The 19,866-nt window shown below is 45.0% G+C and overlaps 1 long non-coding RNA gene across 5 annotated transcripts; it reads left to right on the top strand.

Annotated features, from left to right (window-relative positions):
* Window positions 1–3,484: 3,484 nt before the first annotated feature.
* Window positions 3,485–19,082, top strand: LOC109503510. 5 transcript variants are annotated; one of them, XR_006584696.1, is made up of 6 exons: window positions 3,485–4,308; window positions 4,687–4,803; window positions 11,455–11,592; window positions 12,626–12,793; window positions 13,791–13,835; window positions 15,229–19,082. It is a non-coding gene; the product is annotated as an uncharacterized LOC109503510 (long non-coding RNA). The 5 variants fall into 5 exon arrangements; XR_006584697.1 differs by lacking the exon at window positions 13,791–13,835; XR_006584694.1 differs by lacking the exons at window positions 13,791–13,835; window positions 15,229–19,082 and having other exon boundaries at window positions 3,485–4,166; window positions 12,626–13,183.
* The last annotated feature ends 784 nt before the right edge of the window (window positions 19,083–19,866 follow it).

Below are 19,866 nucleotides of genomic sequence, written 5' to 3'. Positions count from 1 at the left end.
GTCTGGGATGTTCTGGGCATCAGGGCGAGGTGGGGTTGTTGGAGAAGGTCCAGGGCTGGATGGAAAAGGAGGCTCACATATCTTTGCTGTTACAGTAGAGGTGAAGTGGCTCTCCAGAGGAGAGTCCTCTCCAAGGTCAGAGGCACCTGAAGGCAGGGAATTCAGATCCCAGGGGCCCACGACATAGCCTCTTGTCTCCGTGCCCTGATTTGGGCATTAGAACTGCACCTGTCAGTTCAGTTACTGAGTGCCCACTGTGTGTAAGAAAGTCCCTCAGAGAGTTTTCTTTAACAGAAAAAAAATCCAGGTGAGGAAAAGAGCCCCAGAAATCCATAAATACCAAATAGTGGTGATCAAGCCAAATGAACTGAGCAGATAGTGGGTTATGGGGATTCCAAAAGACGGAGAATCCCACTTATATTAAAGAGTGCTCCTAGAAGGCTTTTGGAAGGAAGTGGCTTTTGAAGAAGAAGCAGAGGTTGGAAATGTAGAAGAGGGCAGATTTTTTTTTTTTTGGCAGATTTCTTTTTTAATCTTCCCTTTTATTTTTGAAGGAAATTCTTCCCATTCTTAATGGATCAACTCAAAGGCTGCCTTCCTGCTTACTGGATCCTGCTGGTTGGAATTATTCATGTTTTCCTAGTGCCGCCATTAACAGAGCTTTCTCAACAACGCAAACTGTGTGCTTTTGGCCACGCATCTTCCTGTCCAGCTGGGAGGTTTGAGCAGCTTGAGGGCAGGGGCAGTGTCTTCAGTGTTATTTCCCTAGAGCCACATGGTGCCCTGCCCTTAGGATTCCAAACACGGTGTTGAATAAGGGAAGCGTAAGCATTCTTGCAGCTAATATTCATTTGACCCCCCAAGTTCTTGGAGAAATCCATACTTTCCTCTATTTAAGAACCCAGCAAGCATTTCCCAGTATCGTTATTTCCTAAATCAGACCATGAAAATATGTTTCTGAGAAACAAGGAATAGGAGCCCAGTGTATTAAGCCTTTACCAGACATCCGGCACTGTACAAAGTGCTTTACAGATCTCATCCATATAACCCTCAAAGCCGTTAAGAAGAAGCTTTTGCCTATGCCCATTTCACAACTGAGAAAAAAACTGAGGTAAGTAAGCCCAGAAATTTCTATGGTCATGGCAGAGGTAAGATCAGAACCCCAAACACTTGGGTGCTGTCCCTCACACATATATAGGACTCTGTGTCCGTACACATGCATGAAGAGTTTCCAAATTTGTAAAATTAGGGATTGGTCTCGATGACCTTGGACAGCACCTTGTGCCCTGAAAAGCCAAGGATTCAATTCCATGAATACAAAGATGGTCACTTAAACTTGACTCTCAGGTGTGATTCCCCACTGGGCAGTTGAGAAAACAGCCTTGGCAAGGCCCTGTGGCTGGCACAAGCCCTCGCACTTCTTGGTAGTGTGGGGCCAGGTGCAGGACCTGCCTTTTCTGCTCCTTGGCCCATTCTCTTTCCCCCAGTGCTTTGTTTGGCATCTTCCAGCCACCCTTAGTGTGGTCCATGAGATGGCTACAATCTGCTCTTGGAGTCTTGGAGGAGATGTGGGCCATTCTTCATTACACGCATGTATGATCCCCCCTTTTTTTTTTTTTAAATAACACTGAGTGCCATGGGCCAGGCACTGTGCAAAACACTTCACAGGCAGTGTGCTTTACCATTCACTAAAATCCCATGGGGTAGGCATTTACGTTATTCCCAGTGAATACACAGGGTGCTGAGGCTTGGAGGGGTTGAGTGGCTTCCCCAGCTTACTTAATTAGGGAGAAGAGCTGGGATTTGATCTCAGGTCTGCCTGATCCAGAGATACTCACAGCCACAGCTGGGTCAAGGCCTCCGCTAAGGGTCTGAGTGGTAGAGAGCATGCTTTTGCAAACTCACACTGGGGCCTTGGAATTTAAATATCTATCCTTGTGCCCAAAGCCTTGGGGGTGAGACACTGCTCTTTGTGGCGACTCCAGGTCCTGAGGAGTATTTTATGGGAGGAGGACAGTGAATAGGTGAGTAGAGTAGGAGACAGCAATAGATGTAAAGGTTGCTAGCACTTAATAAATATTCCATTCCTTCCTTCCTTTCTCCCCTCCCTCTTTCCCCTGGATGATTAAGAGCCAGGCTTTGAAGTCAGGCTGACCTGACTTAAAATGCTGGTCGAGCAACTGACTAGCTATGTGGTCTTGGACAAGCCACTTAACCTCGGCTTCAGCTCCCTCATCTGCAAAATCGAGACAGTGACAGACACCACCTCATTGTTACGTGAATCGGGAAATCTGAATAATGGGCTTAGCCAAGGGCTGAGTGCAGAGTAAATGCTCATTAAATAGGTAGCTCCCAGTCCAGCCCCTAATGGCTGCGTGACCTTGGGTAAGACCCTTCCTCTATGGGCCTCAACTTCCCAATTTGTATAATAAACATGTTCCACCAGGTCAGTGGTTCCCAAATTGTGGTACACTAGTGGTAAGCTAGATAATTTCATATAACACAAAGTGAACATTTGTTGTTTTACCTTGTGAATATATTTTAATGTAGAAAAGAATTAAACTAAGATACCAAATACCTGATTTCATGGATATTGTCTGGATTGAAGCTAAGTAAAAAAAAAAAAAAAAAAAAGTACTGATTTAAAGTAAATGCCATTAAATAAATAATAGATCAGGTGGTACCAGGATATGGCAGAAATTGAGAAGGTGGTCCTTGAACAGCTGGGCGTGGGGAAGTCTAAACTAGACGATCTGGCTTTGATTATATGGCTGCCCAGAGAAACTCAGGCTCATGATCGACTTGCCAGAGGGATACCTTCCCCCCCCCCCTATATTTTTAAGTGGCCAGGTTGCTGTAAGCCCCATTGCCAGCAGTTTGGGCTAATGCCCTTTCAGTACGCAGCACAAAAATAATATAAATAACTCATCCTAGGACTTCAAACATGCCACCTCAGATGTATGGTGGGAGATTACAGGTTCCCAGGACGCAGCCCCTCCATCATTCCCCTGGCTTAGAAGCTTGCTGGAGAGCAGACATCAATGCTTTGGTTTTATGGGCAGCCGGGCCACGTGACTAGGCCCCAAATCCTTTGCTTTATGGGTTGTTTACACATTCCTGGTGAGAAACGGTTTACATTCTGGGCCCTGAGCACACTCCTAAATCAGCTGCCCGGTTCTTGCAGTTGGAGGTGAAAGAGACCTGTGTGTCGGTGGGCACCAGGAGGCAGGCTAGAGGAGGCCTGGGGAGGGGGCCCCTCCACTTCCTGTCTGTGGCACCTGGAACCTATTTCTGAATCAGTGGGGGGCGCTGTGCAAGGGCCCGAAGTGGGTAGGACCCCGAGGGGGTTCCAGATGCACAGTTACTCCAGGTGTGCTGGGCTCTCACTCCATCCGGGCACTTGGCACGCATTAGCTCACTAGGTTCTCACACAGCCCTGGGAGGTGGGAATCCTTCTCGTTTTCAGATGAGGCAGAGGCTCAGAGACGAGAAGTGCCCTGTTCCCTATTACACAGCTGGGGAGTGTCAGGGAAGGATTCAAACCCACTCTGACGGAGGCGAAGGCTGAGGTCTCACCGCCGTACTTTCTTGTCACTAGGGCTCCATAGAAACCATTTGGGCTGGAATTTAGGAGGTGTCTCCTGGCTCGGGGAGGGAGGATTAGGAGATGACAATTTCTGTCTGGGTTTTGCTGCTGACTTAGCTAAGTCACCGTCTGAGAATCCCACGTCACAGAGTTGACCTTATGACCAACGCACAAGATGCCCTGGGAATCATCTGGGCAAGTTCAGGGCATCCGGTGGGCCCCTGCTTGCCCCTCCCACTCCACCCCTCTCCTTCCTTCCTCCCTCCTTCCTCTTCCTTCTCTGGGCCCCTTCTCCTATCCCCCTGCACCCTGAAACAGCCCTCAGTGTCTATGGGTTTCTCTTGTATCTACCTCCTTGTGGTTTGTACCCACCGGCCCCCGCTCTGGCGTTGGCAGCTGCATGGACTGCTCCCAGGAAGGTGCCCGGAAGTTGGGGGCGCCTCTCAGCTACAAGTCTTCTCCAAGCCACCCAAGTGCCTTCAGGAATTCCCCACGTGACGTCGTCTCAAGCCTCTTCCTCCTCTTGGCTGCTGCCTTTTGAGCTCGGGGCAGGAAGGTGACCCAAAGCTCAAGAGGGAAGGTAGCTAGCAGCCTGGGTTAAGGAATCTCCTTCTCCCTCTGGATTGAGAGGCAATTAGGTCTTGCGGAAATCCTGCGGGCTCTGTGGTAAGGGAGACGTGGATGACAGTCCCGTCCAACATTGGATGACCTCACTCAAAGTGGTAACATTTCAGCCTCTGCTTTCTCCTCTGTAAAATGGTAGTGATTATTGCAGTAGACAGCTGGGGTTTTTTCCTACCCAGCGGCCTCACCCCCAAACCCGGCCCCGGTACCCCCAGTGTCCTGCAGGGCACCACTCCTCTACCACCCTCAGCCCAAACGGTTTGGCCCAAATTCCACACTTGACTCGAAAGACTCAGCGGCTCAGCCCGCCCCTTACGCCTCCCTCTGGTGATTGGTCCAGGGATGCGCATGTGGCCCAACTCCAGCCAATCAGAGTCCAGATGGGAGGGACTCCTGCCTTCTCTTTTCAGTAGGTGTAAGGCTGTGAAGGACATGTGAGCGGTGATAATCTCTTTTGTTGTTTTGCTACTATGGAGGTACAGCATGTTCTGAGAAGGGAGCAACCCACGTTGCAGAACCAGGCCAGGAGACAGCAGTATTATTTGAGTGCCTTCATTAAGCCGTGGCTGAACTAGATTCTTTTGACTTTCCAGGTACCAATAAATTCCCTGCGGAAGTTTAATGACAATAAGTGGGGAAGGAGAAACTCAATTGGGTTGCGAAGAGAATGGCCTTGCTTTCTTTGGGGAAGCAGTTGGCCTCCCTGCACGATAGGGTACCGGCCCCTCAACTCCCTTCCTGGAGATACAGGTGGGAAGGTCTCCCCCGACACCAGTGCCCAGGGTCTTAGCACCCTCCGTGCTCACCTCCAGCTCCCCCCCCACTCTGCTCTCTCTCCGTGGCCCTCTTAGGTGTTAAATGGGGAGAATTTCAGTCCAGAGTGAATGTTTACAGCTTACTTGAAACCCTTAAAAATAAAAATTCATCATAAACTGACAGATCCTTAAATTTAACTGCGCAAACAGTGCCACTATAATATTTAAAGCTCCGCTTGAATGGCCACTCTATCAAAACCACATGGGCTCCCACCTGGCTCTCTCCCTTCCACTGTTGAACTTGAGGAAATGCTGGCAGGATGTTTATTTGGGCTGAAGGCACAGACCCTCCTTGCTTTGGGTTAACCATTTTTACAGGACTGTTCATATTCCATGGTGGACGGCCCTAAGTCTTGGGCCTCAAGGTTCTGAGTTTCTTCCCCTGCATTCATACAGAGGAAACATAGCAAACAGTTGATGGTGTGGGCTTCAGGCTTGCAGGGTTGGAATCTTGGTTCTGCAGGTGACTAGCTTTGTGACATTCAGAATGATACCTGATGGCTCTGTGCCTTAATTTCTCCGTTAATGGGGAGTGATGACAATTCCTCCTTCTTGTGAAGACTAAATGAGTTAATTTATGTAACACACAATCCTAACTGGAATATAGTATGTCCTCAATAAACATGTTCGTGTGTATGTGACCTCAGGTGCAGAGGGTTGAGTTAATACAACTTCTCACCATCCAGTTGATTGCAGATTGCTATCAACTCATCTCACACATAATACTATCCTGAATATAATAGAATATGTTCTTTATGGACTTCACTGGAATCTATAGCTAGGAATAGAATGGCCAGATAATATATATGCGTATGCCCAATTTGACTGAGAACTGTAAACTATTAAGTCCTATCCTTGGCTAATTTTCTCCTAAGGCTATTTTCTGGTTCATTGTCAAGAGTTCGCTTTTATTCTTGTTAGTTTTGGGCAGTGCAAATTACCTTCCTTCAATCTGTCATCCCTTTACTATATCTACATTATTCTCCATTTTAAAAATCTTTAATTTTGATAGATCCAGACCCTTTTACCTTATGTGGAGTGTTTTTTAGCTTTACGGAATTTTTGTTTCGAGTTATGACGTGTGCACGAAAATGCACCGAGTTTAAGTTGGGTGAGTTTGGACAAGTATGTTATTCACTGATGTAACACTACCACAGTAAAGATGTAAAACATTTCCATCACTCAAGTCAGTCTCCTACAAAAGGCAAATGCCTTCCTAATTTTCATCACCACAGATTAGTTTCTCCTGTACTAAAGCTTCATCTAATAAATAGGATCACAGATGTACTTTTATGGCTGCCTTCTTCACTCAGTGCGTTTTTCAGACTCGCTTATACCATTGCATGTATCAGTAACTTGCTCTTTTTTATTGCTGAATAGCATACCATTGTAAGAAGTTGTTTATCCATTTGCCTAATTATGGACATTAAGGCTTCTCCATCTTTTGGCTATTGGAATAAAACTGCTGTAAATATTCACACAAATTTATACACATATATAACGCGTATTTTCATTTCATTCCTAGGAAAATAATTGCTAGGTTATAGGGTAGATGTATTTTACCTTCAAAAGAAACTGCCAAAGAATTTTCCAAAGTGGTTTTACCATTTTACAGTCCAACCAGAAATGTAAGATCCACATCCTCACCAACGCTTGATGTTGTCTGTGTTTTTAATTTTAGCCATTCTGGTATATAGTGAGTATTTCAGATTGGCTTTAATTTGCTTTTCCCTATATCTTATGATGTCGAGCACCTTTTCATGGGCTTATTGGCCATTTCTATATCCCCTGTAGCGTATCTATATAACTCTTTTGTCTTTTTGTATTAAATTGGGTTGTTCTTTTCATTGTTGAGTTGTTAAGAGTTCCTATATATTCTGGATGCAATTCCTTTGATATGTGTGTGTGTGTGTGTATGTGTGTGTGTGTATGCATATATTTTTTTCTCTTATCTATGCCTTATCTTTTCATCATTAAATGATGTCTTTTGATGATCAGAAGTTCATTTTTGATGAAGTCTAACTTATCAATTTTTAACAGACTATTCTTTTAAGAGCAGTTTTTGGTGCATAGCAAAGTTGAGTGGAAATTTACAGAGTTCCCACATAGTCTCTGCCCCAACACACGCATAACATATTGAGATCTCCCCAAGAAATATTTGTCTACCCCAAGGTTGAAAATTTTCTCCTGTTTGCTTCTGGATGGTTTATGATTTTAACTTTTGCATTTAGATCCTTGATTCTTCTGGACTTGATTTTGGGGTATAGTATGAGGTAGGGATTCAGATTCATTTTCTTTTCACACATACATCTAGTTGTTCTAAAACAATTTATTGAAAAGTGGTTTCTTTCCCCCATTGAATTGCTGTGGAACTTTTGCTGAAAATCAACTGACCGTATATTTGTGTGAGTTTATTTCCAGACACTATTTTATTTTATTGATGTATATATCTCATCTTAGGCCGCTACCACATGGCCTTGATTATTGCAGCTTTATAGTGAGTCTTGAAATCAGGTAGGATAAGTCTTTCAACTTTGTTGCCTTTTTTGAAGATTGATTTGAACATTTAAGGTTGCTTACATTTCCATATAAATTTAAGAATTAAATTGTACTTCAAGAAACTCTTGCTATAATTTTTTAAACAATTTTTTTAATTGAAGTAAAGTTGACACACAATGTTACATTAGTTTCAGGTGTACAACGTAGTGATTTGACCATTTTACAGGTTATGCTATGCTCACCACAAAGGTAGCTACCACCTGTCACCATACAATGCTGTTGCAGTACCATGGGCCATATTCCCTATGTTGTAACTTTCATCCCCGTGACCTATTTATTCCACCACTGGAAGCCTGAACCTCTCACTCCCCTTCACCCGTGTTGCCCATCCCTCTATTCCCTCTGCTTTGGCAACCACCAGTTTGTTCTCTATAGGTCTGTTTCTGCTTGTTTGTTTTGTTTTTTTTTAGATTCCAAATATAAGTAAAATCATATGGTATTTGTCTTTGTCTGACTTGTTTCACTTAGCATTTAATACCCTCTGGGTCCATCCCTGTTGTTGCAGACAGCAATATCTCATTCTTTTTTTTTTTTTATGTCTGAGTAATATTCCATTCTATATATACAGAATACACACACACACACACCACAGTTTTTTTTTTAAAGCCTACTTATTTATTTTGGGGGTGGAGGAAGGGGCAGAGAAAGAGAAGGAGAGAGAGAGAATCCCAAGCAGGCTTCACACTGTCAGTGCAGAGCCCAATGCGGGGCTCAAACTAACAAACCATGAGATCATGAACTGAGCTGAGATCAAGAGTCAGACATTTAACTGACTGAGCCACCGAGGCACCCCCACAGCTTCTTTATTATTCAATCAGTGGATACTTGGGTTGCTCCTGTATCTTGGCTGTTGTAAATAATGCTGCAATAAACATAAGGGTGCGTGTGTCTTTCAAATTAGTGTTTACATTTTCTTTGGGTAAATAGTCAGTACTGGAATTACTGGATTGTATGGTATTTCTATTTTTAACTTTTTGAGGAACCTCCATACTATTTTTCCACAGTGGTTGCACCAATTTACATTCCCAACAACAACTCACAAGGCTTCTCCTTTCTCTACGTCCTTGCCAACACTTGTTATTTCTTGTGTTTTTGAAACTAGCCATTCTGACACATGCGAGGTGATATTTCACTGTGGTTTTGATTTGCATTTCCCTGATGACTAGTGATGTTAAGAATCTTTTCATGTGTTGGCCATCTGTATGTCTTCTTTAGAAAAATGTCTATTTACGTCTTCTTCCCATTTTAATAGGATCATTTTGAGGCTTTTGGTGTTGAGTCATGTAAGTTCTTTATATATTTTTAATATTAACCCCTTATCAGATACATCATTTGCAAATACCTTCTCCTATTCAGTAGATTGCTTTTTCATTTTGTTAATGGTTTCCTTCACTGTGCAGAAGCCTTTTATTTTGATGTGATCCCAGTAGTTTATTTTTGCTTTTGTTTCCCTTGCCTGTAGAGACAGATCTAAAAAACGTTGCTAAGGCCAATGGCATATAGATAACTGCCTGTGTTTTCTTAAGAGTTTTATGGTTTCAGTTCTCACATATTAGATCTTTAATATTTTGCAGTACTTTTGAATGAGATTATGTTGAATCTATACATAAATTTGGAAAGAATTAATATCTCAACAGTATTGAATCTTCTAATCTATGAACATAGCATAGAGTTCCATTTGTTTAGGTCTTTTTAATGTATTTTATCAATATTTTGTAGCTTTTGGTATAGAAGTATTATACATCTTTTAACAAAATTATTTCTAAGAATTTTATGGATTTTAGAGTTATTGTAATTATATTATTTTTATTTAATTTTTAAACTGTTCAAGCTACCATAGAGATAAAAATTGATTAAAAATTTTTTTTCAATGTTTATTCATTTTTGAGAGACAGAGAAAGAGCACAATTGGGGGAGGGGCACAGAAAGAAAGGGAGACACAGGATTCGAAGCAGGCTCCAGGCTCTGAACTGTCAGCACAGAGCCCCATACGGGACTGGAATTCATGAACCGGGAGATCATGCCCTGAGCTGAAGTCAGACACTTAATGGACTGACTGACACCCCTGGGCACCCCTACAAATTGATTTTTTTTAAATATTGACCTTGTGTCCTGAGTTTAGTAGTTTCTATTGTAGATTTCTTAAGTTTTTCCACGCACAATCGTATAATCGGTGAAAAAAGACAATTTTAATTCTTTTCCAAGCTGTATTCCTTTCATTAATTTTTCTTTTATCATTGCAGTGACTAAAATAAACACTTCGATGTTGAATAGAAATACTGAAAGGAGACAATATTTTGGCTTCATTCTTAATCACTTCCCAGCAACTGTCGTCTTTGCTACCACTTATGAATGGCATTATATTTTTAAACTGTATTTTCTAGTTGACTATTGCTGGCATGGGGAGATGTTAATTTTTGTAGGTGGAATTGATTTTTCTAAGTCAATAAACATAGTCACTGCAAGGGCCCTTGCAGTGTGTGCCTCCCTCTCCCTCTGTGTCTCCCTCGCTCTCTGCCCCTCCCCCACTCACACCCTGTCTCTCAAAAATAAACGCTAAAAAACTTTTTAAAAATACATAGTCACTACAAATGGTGATAGTTTTATCTTTTCCCTTTCAATCCTATTTCTCTTAATTCTTCATCTTCTTTTAGAGTTTTGGCCAGTTCCTCCAGTACACATCTAAGAACCACTCTTGTGAAACAGGAAGGATTTGAAGCCGTTTTTATTTCTGTTTTTGTTTGTTTATTTCAAGTTCTTATTTAAATTCCAGTTAGTTAACCTATAGGGTAACATTAGTTTCAGGTATAATTCAGAGTATAATTTAGTGATTCATCACTTATATATTAACACCCAGTGCTCATCACAGCAAGTAACCTCCTTAATACCCATCACCCGTTTAACCCATCCCCCCACCTACCTCCCCAAAGCTGTTTTTATTTCTATTTTTAAATATGAGGAAACTGAGGCCCAGAGAAGTCAAGTTATTTGTCCAAGAACTCATAAATACGTGCTGTTTAAAAAGTATAAATGGGGTCCCTGGGTGGCTCAGTCGGTGAAGCGTTGGACTTTAGCTCAGGTCATGATCTCACAGTCCGTGAGTTCAAGCCCCACATCCGGCTCTCTGCTGTCAGCACAGAGCCAGCTTGGAATCCTCTGTCTCTCTCTCTGACCCTCCCCTGCTTACATTCTCCCTGTCTCTCAAAAATGAATAAACATTAAAAAAAATTAAAAAAAAAAAAAAGTATAAATGTAGTTAAAAAAATAAATAGTCCAAATTCCTTGAAGCAAAATTAGAAAATAGAGACAAAAGGAAATAAAATACACATGTAGCGGTCATCCAAAGACTAAGTGCCATTAATATTTTAGATTATAGCTTTTCAGACTGTTGACAATAAAATATATTTTACTTAAACACGATTAGACAGTAATGCTGTTTTGTAATGTGTTTTTCCACTGAGCAATTATCAGAAACATATTTTCAAGTCAATGAATACATTTAATGTTTGCATAGTATTCCATCTGATGGCTGTAACATAGTTAAGATAAATATTCCACAATTAGGGGGAAGGGCGAGACACCTACTTTGGTTTCAGTTTTTCACTCTTATAAACAACACTGCAAAGAATTTCATTGTGACTAAATTTTTACCCCAAATCTAGGATATGTTCTTTAGTACAAATTCTTGAAAGTGGAATTGCTAAGTCAAAGGCCCTTGATGTTCAGGCCCTTGATATCTGTTGGTAACACACGACTTTTAACAGGTATATAACAGATAATTCCATGTTGACATTTTTTTCCACTTCCCCTCGTATAGGATCCACTAATCTTCTCACTGTCTCTACCCATCGTCTCCCATTTTCTAACTAGAAAATCCCAAGCCTGATCTTGCCTCAACCTCATCGTAATCATTCAACAACATCCAATGGTTACATATTGAATACCTACTATTTTCCAAGTTCTGGAGATACATGCTCATGGAGCCTATGTTCCAGTGGGGAGAGACAGGTAATAAACATAACAAATACGTAGTCATAGGGCCTGGTCAAAGATGCTGAGTGATTGGGGAAAAGAAGACTAGAGGCAGATGATGGGGACCAGGAGTAGTAGTGAGAGATGGGGAAATAGTTTGCAGTCTTACAAAGGAGGGTCAGAGTAGGTCTCTGAGCAGGATTAGACTTGATTAGAGGTGAAGGAGACAGGAGGAAGGACATTCCAGGCAGAGGGATCGGCAAAGGCCCTAAAGCAGGAACTCCCCCTACCTGTCAAAGAAGAGTGAAGTCAGAGTGGCTGCAGCAGAGTGAGGAGTGGGAAAAATAGGTCAAGGGGGCATGGGGGGAAATGCCAGGTTATACAGGAACTTGTGAGGTTATGTAAAGACTTTGGCCTTTGCTCTTAGTTTGAAGATTTTGAGCACAGGAGTGACATGGTGTGACTTTCAATTTATAAGAATCACTCTGATTGTTAAGAACAGATAATAGAAGCTGGGAGACCACCTAGGAATCTCCTGCAGTAATCTAGCCAAGGGGTGATAGTGGTTCGGACCAGGGGTGGGCTGTGGAGGTTGGAAGAAACGGTCAGGCTGTGCAGGTCTGAAGGAAAGCCAATATTTACTGTGGAATGTGTGACTATCTTCTGTTGGCCCCTCTGGATTCAGCTTCTGGCTCTCCCCATGGTCCTCTGTGCCCTGAGAGGCTGACCTGTATGAACTGCGTCAAGTCTCGTTGCCTTCTATTTCCCGTTGGATTTGGCTGAAAGGAGTATTGGCTGGGGGTCTGAGAGAAGGAGGAGCGTGAGACTGGGCATATTTCCTCAAGTCCCTCCTTTCTGGCTTTGCTGCACCTTCTACAAGTGGCTGCAGCTCGAAGCAGCTCCCTTTACCCCCCAGACCTAGGTGGTAACAGCCTGCTTCTCTGCCAGCCCCAGAGTCTTGCACTAGGACTGTTGCTTTTCCAACACCCCGCCCATAAATTTATGGATAATCTCTTTCTTACATTCTCCTCAAAACACCCAATTTAAGTGTGCCATCTGTTTGTTGCAGGGACAGGAGGCAGGTCACGAATGAAAGTGGAGTTGGCTTCAAGACCCAAGGTCCACGAGGTTCTCCCTTTACATACGACTCTGTGCCCCAAACCTGGCCGAGGTGGTTTTGGGGCCTTCATTCTCCTTGGAAGTAACCACATTGCATACAGCTTCAAAAAAGTGGAAGGTAACAGTAAAAATGGTCATATTCTCCCACCGGCCCCAGATCTCCAGACAAGGGCTGGTATGGAAAGAGCACTGGACAAGGAATCAAGAGGTTCCCTGGTCTGGTTTCTGTGGATTAACTCCCTGAACAACCACTAACAGGTCACTGGATGACCCAGAGCCTCAGTTTCCTCATCTATAAAATTGGCAATAATGAAACCAAACTCAAAGAATTGTGGGTAAAGATCAAATAACAATGCCTGCCTCAACAGCATGTGATCTGGCCTGTGAGCTGGGGGGCAAAAAGCCACAGTTTGTATTCTGACCTTGTGGTTTACAAGCTGCATGACCTTGAGGAAGTTTCCAGCCTCAGTTGCCTCACCTATGAAATGAAAATAGTATTAACATCTCCTGCAGAGCCTGGCAAGTAAGCTTTCAATAAGTGTTACATAGCTGACAAATATTAAATTGTTTCCTTCGCCTCCCCCCCCACACCCACCGTCTGTGAAATGGACTCAAAAAAAAATATTTTTAATGTTGATTTATTATTTTGAGACCGAGGGAGAGAGACAGAGCATGAGTGGGGGAGGGGCAGAGAGAGGGAGACACAGAATCTGAAGCAGGCTCCAGGCTCTGAGCTGTCAGCACAGAGCCCGACGCAGGGCTCGAACCCACAGACCATGAGATCATGACTTGAGCTGAAGTCAGACGCTTAACCGACTGAGCCACCCAGGCGCCCCTGGACTTGATCTTTTTAGTACATAAGATAACTTTCTTTTACTGATTGTGGTTTTCCCTCCCCACAATATGTGGGCAAGATTCATCCATTTTGACATGTATGGGTCTTGTTTATTAGTTCTTACTGCTGTATGGCATTACATTGTATGAGTTTGCCACAACTTATCCATTCTCTCATGTATGGACATGTCCATTGTTTTCCACCTCGGGGGGGGGGGGGGGGGGACACAAATAATGCTGCTCTGAAACCCTGGTGACAGCCTCCTTGTGCCCACATCCAGGTTTCCAAGTCTGAATGAGTGTCTTTGCAGTCCGGCCATATGCGGGTATGAGCCCAGTTGAGAAGGGGGAAGCGGAGGGTGCAGGGAGGGGCTGGCCTGGGGTCGGGATGGGGGTGGAAAGGAGGCATGGGGGAGCTGACTCTTATTTAACAGGTTTTGAAGGCTTTGTAAGTAACAGCTCTTAAAACACAATATTTTGAAGATTTAAGTGTAAATGAACAGAGCCATATGGATTACATTTGCCTTAAATTACACAGGATTTAAAGCGGGGCTCAGTGCTCCAGGGCAAAGGTACAGGCGTTTCATGGCTTGCCTCCTTTGCTTGCCAAGGACCTGGATTCCCCCCACCGTCCAGAGCTCTGGCTGTGGAGCAGGGCAAACACTAACTGCCCAGGTGCCCTGGCCACAGTCCGGGATACAACGGAGCCTCAAAGCCTGGGCCCCAGGATGCCCTAGTCCTAGTTCTTGCTCTGCCCCTGCTTTGCTGTGTGGCCTTGGGCCAGAGGCTCTGCTTCTCTGGACTTTAGTTTCCTTCTTTGTAAAATGAGATGTCTAGGAGGTGGTATAACAGTGATTAATCAGAGTGATTAAGATCTGGGTTTGAAACCATCCTTTAACCACTTTCTGGCTGTGAGACCTTGGGCTAATTATTACTCAGCCTTTTTATGCCTCAGTTTCCTCATCTATAAAATGGGAATATTAATAGTATCCACCTCATAGGTGGTTGTGAAAAATAAATTTGCCAGTAGTATACCCAGCTCCTAGGAAGCACTCAGTTTGCACCACTTTTGTTTTGTCTTTATGGTCCTTAGCACAGATGGGTCCAACCCTGATTTTCCCTGTCATTCCCAGGCAGAGGTGATGGGAGTGAGCCTGACAAATGAGACAGGGTTACATGGTGCCCAACCACTTCCCATTCTTTTAGGAACATTTCCATTATGTGGCTATTAGTTCATATCACTTTATTTTTTTAAGTTCATTTATTTATTTTGAGGGGGGAGGGGCAGAGAGAGAGAGAGGGAGAGAGAGAATCCCAAGCAGGCTCCACACGGTCCACGCAGAGCCCAACACAGGGCTCGAACTCAAGAATCGCAAGTTCAGGACCTGAGCTGAAATCAAGAGTCGGGTGCTTAACCGACTGAGCCACCCAGGTGCCCCTGTATCACTTTAAATGTGAGTACCTACACATATGCTTATAAGGGGATCGTGCTGAGTTATAATCTCCTTTCTTAACTTTCACCATACCACATATGTGTTTCCATGTCATTAATCTTCATTGACACCATTTTTTTGTATCTGAACGGGAACACAGTAAACCAACATGTACCAAGCGCTTACCATGCAGCAGCCTCAGTGTTAAATATTTTCCATGCATGTTCGCATTTAATCCTCAAAACAAGAAAATGAATATCGTATTCTGATCATCTCCATTTTGCAGCAAAGGAAACTGAGGCTTGGGAGGCTAAATAACTTGCCTAAAATATCACTCAAGCCCGGACCTGCTGACTCGGGAGCGTAAGTGCTGACCTGCTCCCAGGCACTGCCTGCCCCATCAAACTACATCACGAAGTGACTTCAGCTTCCTATTCTTAGACACTTGGACTTTTTTTTTCTGGATTTTCACTCTTATCAGTAGTATGTGATAAATATTCTTAAACAAAGATCTTTGCCTACATTGTGCTCACTTTTGGGGGATAAATTCCTTGAAATGGACAGCCCAGTGTTTGGGGCTTTCCTTACAGAGCTGAGGAGACGCAGAGGACTAGCTGAGGAGACGCAGAGCCTAGTTGGAGGCTCGGAGGCCCGAGGGAGAGGCAGGAAGCCCTGGAGGGGATGGGCCCAGCTGGAAGGCTGGGATGCCTGACTAATCCACAGACCATGCACACACTGCTTTGGTTTATCTGAGGCCTGGCTTCCCGTGCTCCTGCAGCTCACCCTGGAACCCCCAGGAATTCAGTTTATTTCCATCCTGGTTTTGCTGACTTTGCTGAAGTCTCTGCTCAGTGGATCAGCTGCGAAACACAGTCACACACACACACACACGCACGCACACACAGCCCTCCAGGAATCGGGCAGGAGGGAGACACTCGTGGGGACGAGGCCAAAGAACCTATGAAAAGTGGGCAACCCGAATTTACACAGAAAAAAAATTCCCCAGAAAAAGCTGTTCGCCAGATTTACATAAATCATTTCATCTCTAAACTGAGCTGGGTTAGTTGAACCTTTTCGTAATGGCTTTATTGTTTTTGAAAAAAAAATTACGTGTTCATTGTTTTTAAAAATTCCTCACGATAGATACAAATACATTTGAAGATATAAAAGCATTTTCATATTCTCCTTTCAGACTGGCTGTATATAAAACAGCTTTTCAAGCGCTTGCTAAAATGCATATTCTGATTCAGGAGTCCTGGGCTGGGCCTGAGAGTCTGCATTTCTAACCTGCTCCCAGGGGAGGCCAGTGCTGCTGGGCCATGGCCAAGACTGTGGGCCTGGAGGAGCATGAGATATGTGTGCTAATACAGAGCCTTCTACCATGGACCTGCCGCTCTCTGGTGACTGCTCAAAATGTTATGTCAGAGCTACAAGGGATCATCTGATGAGAACTTCTGAAGATAGTGGGGAAACTGAGGCTACTGGGGGAATGAGACAAGCCCAAGGCCAGGGAGCTCGAGCCAGAGCATGACAGAAGGCTTCAGATTCCTTTTGTTTCTACAGAGCCCAGAGCTTAGTCAGCTTTGACTGTGGGACCAGCGAAGGCTCTGAGAATGGCCGAAGGGAACTGTGGCCCCTGTAAGGAACGAGGCCAGCAGGCAGAGCACAGACCCCATGCCAGGTACCATCTGGACGCTTTGCATACGTACACTCTCAGAAAATCCCCACTGTGACCTTCGCGGTAGCATTGTCCACTCCATCTTACATAGGGAAACTGAGGCTCAGAGAGCACAGTGGTCTGGGTCTGCCAGAGGTCACACAGCAGGTGAGTGAGGAACTGGCATCAGGTGTGTGTGTATGAGAGAGAAAGAGAGGGAGAGACCCAGCACTGCCTCCCAAAGTCCCCTTTCAACTCCTACCTTCAGGGTCTCTGCCTTACTGTGCTTGAACAATGGTTCACTTCCCATCAAGTGAAAACCGGTCTTATTTGTAAGAAACTGTAGGAAATAAATGCAAGAAAGTCATTCAAATCTGGGTCGATCTTAGCACCCTGCAGAGTGCTAGGCCTGCCCTCTTTGTTAAAAGGGGAGATTAGCAAACGTTAGAGAGGTGTTGGGGACAGACTAGTACCACACTGAGGCTTTCCTCTGGATGAAGGAGAATAGTTTTGCAGTACAGGAGTTGGCCTTTGGCAGTGTCCCGGGTGGATTCTATCTTTCTTCCATCTCCTGGGCCCACTACAGCACCCTGCTCTATGCTGCCTTTCAGCCCTGAGCCCAGTGGCAGCAGTCAGGACTGGCTTTTGGGACTGGCACCTGGGCCGGGTTTGACATCGTGGGAGGCCTAAGCCTATGACATCTCTACTTAAGTCCTTTGCTTCCCAGGGGGTCCAGGGGCCTGGGAGTCCATGAGCAGGCAGCCTGGAGCCAGGACATGCTCCCTCCCAAAAAGATGACCCACCAGCCTGTTTGTCTAATGTGACCACTTTGGAAAAATTGTTTGTTCTCATCCTGCTAAAAACAGCTTCAAAATGACTCCTGTCTAGACTGTGCCAGGATCGATTATCAGATCCTTGACCTGATCCAAACCACAGGGGGCATAGTCATTTGCTTTAATGCAATTAAAGCAAAATATAATAATGTATCCAGGCCAGGGACCAGAACAAGTCTCCCTGGAAGGTGGGAGGAGAAAGCAGCTCTGGATAATTTCTTCTCAACTCCAAAGTTGCGAGTGTGGACTTTTCCTGCCTTCGTCTCCAAGGCAACCTTGGGCTTTGGACTCTCCCTTGTCCTGCTGAGTGCCACCAGGTGAGAGCAGCCTGGGGGGGAGTGGGGGTTGGAGGAAGCAGGCTTGGGGTGGTATGTAGAGAGGATACTGCAGAGCAGAGTCCAGGAGGAGTGAAGCCAGAGAAGGAAGGGAAAATGAGAAAAAAGATCACAGGAGAGGAGGAAAGAAATGCAGCCATCTCAGTAATTCCCAGATTCTTTGACAAACCCCCAGTCCCAGGGGAACAGGGTGAGCCTCGAAGGTCTTCCCAGAGGACAGCAGCAGGTGCAGTGATCTCAATTTCCAGAGGAAGTCACCAGGAAAATGTTCTCAGCCACAAGAAGCAGGAAGATCAATCCCAAGGCCTTGGCCTTGCGGTCAGACATGGCCTTGCTGGCCTCACAGCTCTGTCCAACATCCCAGGTTCTGGAGAGGGGCGGGATGACGGCTCACACCTTCGCCCCTGCCTGTTCAGACATCTGTAGGGAATTCTTCAGCCCTTACCACATACACGCGGTCTGGGGGGACCTCCACACTCTGCCCGTAGGGCTGCCGTGACAAAGTCCCGCACGCTGGGTGGCTTCAACAGCAGAAGTTTATTCTCTCACAGTTCTGGGGGCTGGGAAACCCAAAATCAGTGTGTTTGTTGTGCAGGAAAGGTGTATTCCAGGCCTCTCTGGTAGGCCTTCTCCCTGTCTGTTCACATCGCGTTCCCTCTATGCGTGTCTCTGTCCAAATTACCCCTTGTAATAAGGCCACCAGTCCTGGATGGGAGCCCACCCTCAGGCTCTCATTTTAACTCCCTTACTCCTGTGAGGACACTGTCTCCAAATGCGGTCATGTTCTGAGATACTGGGGGTTGGGATGTCAACGTAGGAATTTGGGGGGTGGGGCACACAGTTCGACCCACAGCACAGTCCATGGGGAGCTCCCCCTGCAGTCCTGGCAGGAGGAAGAGGAGGACGAGGCTCTGGTGAAGGCCAGCTCGCCCTAGCTCCACGACCTTGGGAAACCTATCCATCTTCCCGAGCCACCTCCCTGTGCGGTGGAAGCCGTAATGCCGCCCCCACTGGGTGGAAACCTACATGAGCTCCAAGTGCCTTTCTTCTCATGTTTATGTGAATTACGCAGCTAGGAAGCATCCTTGGAAAGCTTGTGTGCTCTCCCTTGCCACACTGAGGTTCCCTGAGAACTGAGAACGGCTTGGCACCCCAGAAAGTATAGCCCTTATACCTTTTCTGACTCCTTCCCCCTCCTCCTGCCGCTGCTCCTGCTTCCTGTTTGATTGATTCCCAAGGCTGTCCTTCTTTTATTGTTATTGGCTACCACTAATTAAAAACTTAACTGTATAGACGTGAGCCAAATGCTTTACAATTTTATCTTATTTTTTTTTAAGTTTATTTATTTATTTTGAGAGAGAGTGTGTGTGTGTTCATGAGCAAGGGGCGGGCAGAGAGAGTGAGAGAGAGAGGGAATCCCAAGTAGGACCCGTGCTGTCAGCACAGAGCCCGACTCGGAAGTCAGTCTCACAAACCATGAAATCATGACCTGAGCTGAAACCATGAGCATTGGATGCTTAACCCACTGAGCCACACAGGCCCCCTAATCTTTATGTCATTTTATCCTCACAGTAACCCAATAGGATAGGAACTATGAGTAGCTCCATTTTGCAGATGAATAAACTGAGGTTCTGAGAGTTTGGGTAAGGCCCAGATGACAGACCTAGGACGTTAGTGGGGAAAATCTCAGAAAGGCAGATCTCAGCTCCGCAGAAGGAAGGCCTCTAGAGTCTAAGGAGAGAGGGATTTGAGTAGCTGCAGAGTCAGTGGGTCTCCTGGGCCACATGCAGAACCCCCTCTTGAATACCTTGAGGCCTCAGCCGAGGAGAGACCTGAAGGAGAGCTAGAGGCTCTTGCAAACCCTCCGAAGCCAACATGCCTGATGCCCCCTGCCAGCAACTGCCCAGTATATAGCGGCTCAACACACACATAATAAATGAGTGATTGGATCCGTCAACTGCAACCATAAAAACAGCCACTTTTGTTACAAAGTGACCATCTGCCAGGCTTGGGCTAGGCTTTTGACCCACAGTTTCTTATTTCATTTTGTTCCTCCCACTCCCTACGGGATAGGTGTGATTACTATCTCAGTTTTACAG

Source organism: Felis catus, chromosome A1 (assembly GCF_018350175.1).
Source record: "Felis catus isolate Fca126 chromosome A1, F.catus_Fca126_mat1.0, whole genome shotgun sequence".
NCBI classification, from domain to species: Eukaryota; Metazoa; Chordata; class Mammalia; order Carnivora; family Felidae; genus Felis; species Felis catus.
This window is presented reverse-complemented; position numbering and strand designations above follow the sequence as displayed.